Source organism: Erythrolamprus reginae, chromosome 5 (genome assembly GCF_031021105.1).
Source record: "Erythrolamprus reginae isolate rEryReg1 chromosome 5, rEryReg1.hap1, whole genome shotgun sequence".
In the NCBI taxonomy this organism is placed as follows: Eukaryota; Metazoa; Chordata; class Lepidosauria; order Squamata; family Dipsadidae; genus Erythrolamprus; species Erythrolamprus reginae.
In genome coordinates, this window is record NC_091954.1 from 48,338,974 (window position 1) to 48,346,166 (window position 7,193).

The following is a 7,193-nucleotide window of genomic DNA, read 5'->3' on the forward strand; positions in this document are numbered from 1 at the left end:
GATCGTGGAGAAAAAGAAAGTATGGATCATCGACATCGCAATCCCAGGAGACAGCAGAATTGAGGAGAAGCAGCTAGAGAAATTAGTGAAATACGAAGATCTAAAAATCGAGCTGCAACGACTCTGGCATAAGCCAGTGAAAGTGGTCCCAGTGGTACTTGGCACACCGGGCGCAGTACCAAAGGATCTCAGCGGACATTTGAAAACCATCGGAATTGACAAAATCTCCATCTGTCAATTGCAAAAGGCCGCTTTACTGGGATCGGCAAACATAATTCGCCACTACATCACGCAGTCTTAGGTGCTTGGGAAGCGCCCGACTGGTGATGAAATATGAAATCCAGCATAGTGATCTCGTTTGCTATGTTGTATTGACATAATAATAATAATAATTTATTAGATTTGTATGCTGCCCCTCTCTGAAGACTCGATACAGTTGTGGCTGAGAGTGGTGGTGGGCACAAAATGTTTACTTCTTCCTGGTGGGGCATAACAGAAAATAATTGAGAAGCACTGATTTAATCCAATTGAACGCACACACACACACACACACACACACACACACACACGGCTGACTTCAAAGAAGACTAGACAATTTCATAGAGAACAGATTTTATCAATTGCTTGATGGCTGGGCGCTGCCTCCAGGCCTGGGGCAATCCACCAATGTTTACGCACAACAGCAAAGGACCACTTTGATCTCCTGTGTGTAAAATTCCAGGATGAACCTGGTGGGTCACCCAAGAAGGAAGGAAGTAGTGTGTGGGTTACTCTTTAAGAACTGGTTGTGCTGGCTCCACTCCTACTGTAAGCATCAGCTTAAGAAGAGTTGGTCAGTGTGTTAGGCATTCTCTCAACTCACTTGTAAAACTCCAGAAAATGCAACAATCGGGTCTGGCGAGCTGGTGCTTTCCAGCTTCCACCACACCATTGTATGAAAGGCTGGCTAGATCAGTGTTTTCCAACCTTGACAACTTGAAGATATCTGGACTTCAACTCTCAGAATTCCCCAGCCAGCATTTGCTGGCTGGGGAATTCTGGGAGTTGAAGTCCAAATATCTTCAAGTTGCCAAGGTTGGGAAACACTGGGCTAGATGAGACAGGCCTCATGTAGAAAAGCAGCTCTCATGTTCTCAGTATTTTAGGCCATAGATCATACTTTGCAACCCATAATAGCTGTGTACATATATAACACATTAAGCCAAAATGAAATACATTACATTATGTTTCGTATGAAACAGAAACCCTGTCTCATTGGCTGTCAGATAACATATGAAGGTGTTTATTTATTTCTTTACTAGCTGTACCTGGCCATGTGTAGCTGTGGTCCATTTGGGTTTTTCTGGTTTGCCGACTGTAGAACATGCAACATATAACTGTCCATGTGAGAAGCAATCCGTGTGTAGTTCCAAATCGCACAATTCTGAAGATTGGCCTTAAGCTTCGTCGATGATGATTGCAAAAGCCAATCAAATTGGGAATTGCAATCGCTTAAATTGGAATGGCATATCCGCTGAAAGCATAGGAATGTGAGGAATGAGGACATCTTCACCTTTGAAAGTTCTTATCAAGAACTTTGCATGTTGCATGTTGAATGGCAATTTCAAAATGGTATGAGCAGTTCTTTCACCTGGTAGCAATGTTGCAGCTATTCTGGACTACGCAAGAGCCAAGGCTATGTCATTTTGGGATTGAACTGCTGCCAGAATCAATCTAATTAGGGCAACAGGTCCTTTGTTTATGTATGGCAAATGAAAGAATTCGCCATACACCTTCATTGCTGCTGTTTTTACCTGTCACAGTGTGACATCTATATAATATAGGTATATAAAAACACACGCATATTGGAATCAACGTTGTGTCAAAATTTCAAAACAATTGGTGAAGAAATTTCAGAGCTTTAAGATTTTGAACAAAGGAACATTTACATTTTTATTTATATAGATTAAATTAAATTTATAGGCTGCTCGTCTTATTTTAAGGTAATTTGTCTTGATTCATGAACCATAATGGGCTTATCATGTGTCAACCTACTTATATTTTGAATACGTATACACTATTATTAATAGAGACTAGTGGTTTCCTTTTGGTTCGGACCGGTTCTTAGAACCGTTAGTGCTGGTGGGGGGGGGCTCTGTCCCACCGGGATGCTTCTGCGCAAAAGTGTGGTGCACACATACAAACCAGTAGCAAAATCAATTGCAACCCACCACTGATAGAAACATAAATTTTTTGAAAAGTTGTCTCCCTATTTTTCCCGATTTCTTTCTTATGTTAAATAACTCAATCTGAGCCTTTCCTGAACAAAACATTATTCTGTCTTCCCATTCTGTCTTTTTATTTCAGATATTTATACTTAAAGGATCATCATCTTACTGCCTATTCAACAGAATTTAAAAATAGAAATATGACAAGTAACAGTGAATTTTGTAGCTCTTGAAATCCATTCTGGATTGCAAATCTGATAGATCTGCTATCTATCTGGAATCCAATCCAATAGATAGCTGAAGTGTAGAATACCTATCAGCATATTATGCTGCACTTGATGGCTAGTTGTGTGAGTTGTCTTCTAGTGTTATTTCCCACAGCTCCCATTGAGTTCTTCAGGAAAGTTCTTAGTGTTCTATTGATTTTGTATAGCTTCAGGCATTCACAGATCCATGTCATTGAGTTATAAGATTTCCTGTAGTCAATCCAGGCTGTGACCAACTGAGGTTTTGAGCCTCTGGTGTTATTCCCAATGGCCTTCTGAGCTGTACTCATCTACTGGCCCATATGGTCCTGTATCTTGATGGTTATAATGCCTTGATAGAATTTTCCAAGTTGTGGGAAGCAGCTTATTTATGAATAAGGGACTGTTGCTATTCCCTTGAGATGGTGTTTCAGGATCAGCAGTCCTTTCTTTTGTTAGGACAGTGACATATGCTTTTGAAGACAAGTATGAGCATCTTGTTCAGTTAATGGAAAACATAGCAATATCAACCTTTTAAAAAAGCTATTTTACTAAGGAAAATTAAGTTTGGTTGTGTACTTGTTCTCTATGTTCAGATTTTAAAACATTTTATAACTGAAAGTATTAAGCCTTTTTGTCTAAAGACAATGAACTTCATTTTGTTTACCGAATCCAGTATTGTGTGTAGAAATTAAAACTAGAGTCAATTTCATCGATTTAATTTTAATTTTATTCCCATTTCTTTTCAATGTAATTCTATTAACATTAAAATGCAGCATGTTTGATTGATATTTTGAAGAAATGGCACTTTCTTAATTGAAATGTATCTCTTTCATGTTTTAAGGGTTTAATTTCATTGCCTTCAATTTAAGATAATTCAGTTTAGACTAAATGGAATTTTTGTTGTCTCTAATTTACATCATTATGCTCAATATGTATCTAAGGCTCACATGCCTATAAAGTAAGGAGGAGGAACAGTAATGGAAATAATCCTTTATTATTATTTGGAATCTTAGAAACATAGAAGATTGACGGCAGAAAAAGATCTCATGGTTCATCTAGTCTGCCCATATACTATTTCCAGTATTTTATCTTTATCTTATGTTTATCCCCGGCATTATTTAAATTCAGTTACTGTGGATTTATCAACCACGTCTGCTGGAAGTTTGTTCCAAGCATCTACTACTCTTTCAGTAAAATAATATTTTCTCATGTTGCCAAGATGAAAAATATTTGGAAATTTGGCATTATTGTGTTGAAAAACAGAAATGGAGACAAGTTCTTTTACCAGTTCAGTGTTAGTTAGGGACAGTTATTTTTGTGCGATAATAGTTAGAAAAAATATGACCCCTTCCGATGAACAGGGAATATTTTCTTTTTTGCCTATCATGTCTCCTTCCTAGGTGAACAAAATGCTTATATAAAAATAGAGATAATATACTTTTACAGTTGTCTGCGATACTTGAGAAATTAAACTTTCTGGTTTTGGCTATAAGATTCCACAACTGCTTCAGGTTTATTCTTTATTGACTGTTCTGCAATGCTTCTGAACTGATCTCTATGAATCCAGATGTAAATGGTAGCTGTAGATCCTTGCATGAACAGAGGATGACTTCCTGATGGACTAGAACAAGAACCGCTGCAATTGGTTTTTGCAAAATAGCTTATTTCTTTGGAAGACTTTGATGTATTTATGTATTTATTAATCAAATTTATATTCCACCACAGAGATAAAGACTCTTGTCTCAGAAAAACGAACAAACACAATAATAGAACTTTCTTTCTTTCTTTCTTTCTTTCTTTCTTTCTTTCTTTCTTTCTTTCTTCATTCATTCATTCATTCATTCATTCATTCATTAATTCATTCGATTTTTATACTGCCCTTCTCCTTAGACTCAGGGAGGCTTACAACATGTTAGCAATAGCACTTTTTAACAGAACCAGCATATTGCCCCTACAATCCGGGTCCTCATTTTACCCACCTTGGAAGGATGGAAGGCTGAATCAACCTTGAACTGGTAATGAGATTTGAACCGCCGACCTACAGATCTACAGTCAGCTTCAGTGGCCTGCAGAACAGTACTTTTGGCTTATTTGATGATGTTATCAGAGAAGACTTTAGTACAGATTTTCAGTGTTCCATCCCACATATGAGTATGGGGATGAGTAAGGAGACCTTGAAACCAGGGGTGAAATTCAGCAGGTTCTGAAGAACCGGTAGTGAAAATTTTGAGTACTTCAGAGAACTGGAAAATACCATGTCTGAGTGGGGTGGGAATGGAGATTTTGCAATATCCTTCCCCCAGGAGTGGGGAGGGAAATGGGGATTTTGCAGTATCCTTCCCCTGCCACATCCACCAAGCCACACTTACAGAGCCTGTAGGCAAAAAAAATTGAATTTAACCCCTGCCTGAAATAGAGCTGGAGTGATTTATTATGATACAAAGGATGCTATCCAAATGGTGTGAAACATTTCTGCTTCACTTTGTAGATTCCAGTATATTGTATTCTGTTTGGAACTGTTCCAGACTTGAAGATATGCTCTATGTTTAAATAAACAGATAAGATAAGATAACTAAATGTACTGCTAACAACCAGCCAAAGCCAGACCTCAGATACTGGGGTAGTTTCTGTGTCCCATTTACAAAAACAACATCCTATTGATGTCAGTGTGATTATGTCTATGGAGCTATGACACAAACACTATTTTGACAGCTTTTGTACAAGAATGTCTGAACATTAACCCAAAAGTCAATTTACTTACATGTAGTTGAATGGTCATGACTCATGATAGACAGAGTTAAAAATACTGGTTAAAAGAACTAATGCATGAATTAAATTTTATTTTATTTTTTGTATTTTTATTTTAGTAGCTGTTACCACAAAGGAGCTGCAACTTTTTGAGGACAGCCATACATACAAGGAGTCTTTTCCTTATGTGGTTTTTAGTATTGAGACATAATTTCTGTAACCTAGTAATTGTTTTTATGGTACTAACTAATACTCTAAATTTCCCCAATCAATAGTCATAATTACCATATTTTTCAGAGTATAAGACACAATGGAGTATAAGACGCACCATAGTTTATGGGGGGGAAAATAGGGGGGGGGGAAATCTGCCTACCAGATATTCATCTAAGTTAATGTCCTTAGTCTGGTCAGTTTCAGCACATTATTTTATCCTCTGGTTAGGACTTAATCCCTTCTCCAGAATTAGAGGTCTTCTACTCCAACCTTTAACTGAAGCAGAAAATTCTATACCCGTGATGACGAACCTATGGCCTGCGTGCAGTGATGGGCTCCTATGGGAACAGTCAGGAATGCAGTTCCGGTAGCAACATTTGGAGCTCCACCCCAGAGAACCCAATTTGCAATGAAGGATGTTGAAACAAAATGCATAAGCCTACCACAGTGCGGTAGTAAATATTTTGGTAGCCCATTACTGTATGCGTGCCAAAGGTGGCACATGGAGCCATATCAGAGGGTGTGTGAGACGTTGCCCTATGTCAGTTCATTTTGAGCGTTTGCAAATGCCGTTTTGGACCCCTGGATGCTTCTCTGAAGGCATGGGGTGCAGACAAACCGGAAGTGTGGGAAATGCACTTCCGTTGTGCCTGTTGTGCTAGGTTTGTCACGCTGGGGCTTCAGGAGGCTTTACTGAACCCTCCAGAGTGCAAACAACAGCACAACGGCAAACCGGAGTCATTATTTATTATTATTATTTATTAGATTTGTATGCTGTCCCTCTCCGGAGACTTGCAGCGGCTCACAACAACAAAACAGTACAAATCCAATGGTTAAAACAATTTAAAACCCTTAATATAAAAAACAATCATACATCTCATACAAACCATACGTAAAGCGGAAACGGCCCAGGGGAATCAATTTCCCCATGTCTCTAATAAATAATAATAAGTGTGCTTTTCCAAACTTCCAGTTTGCCCGTTTTTTTACGTCCCAGGCTTCAGTGAGGCCTGTGCATATGCGCGGGGACAGGGGGATTGCACGTTGGGGGTAGGGAAGGGGTATGGGCAGGGGTGGGCTCTAGCCGGAACACTATATTGGGCTCGCTGTGGCGCCTCGTGAGTGCTTGCGGGGCCAGCGCAATTTTGCTTCTGCACCTGTGGAAATAGCAAAATCGTGTACAGAGCTGCAGGTGCGCCCGTGTTTCAGTGAGGTTTTTTTGCTTCCACTCATGCCAAAACACGGGTGCACCTGCGGCTCTGTGCGCGATTTTGCTATCTCCACAGGTGCAGAAGCAAAATCAGGCTGGCCCCAGAAGCACTTATGAGCCGCCGCGGCGAGCCCACCCCTGGGTATGGGCACATGCACGCATGCTGCCACACTCACACACAAGCCTTTTGGCACACAGACCAAAAAAGGGTCATCACTGCCCTATACCATTTCAGACAAAAGGTTGTCCAATCTCTTCTTTAAAACCTCCAGTGTTAGAGCACTCACAAGTGCTAGTGGCAAGTCGTTCCACTGATTAACTGTTTGAACTGTCAGGAAATTTCTCTTTATTTCTAGATTGGGTCTCTCCTTGATTCGTTTCCTACCATTGCTTTTTGTCCTGCTTTGGAGAATACGTTAACCCCTTCTACTTTGTGGCAGCCCCTTAAATATTGTAACACTGCTATCATGTCACAGTTCTTCCCTTTCCAGATTCCTTTCTAATTTCAGAAAGGAAAGTTATTCCGTCCCGCAAAGCAACTCGAAGTAGTGATTACAGCGGGGAAAA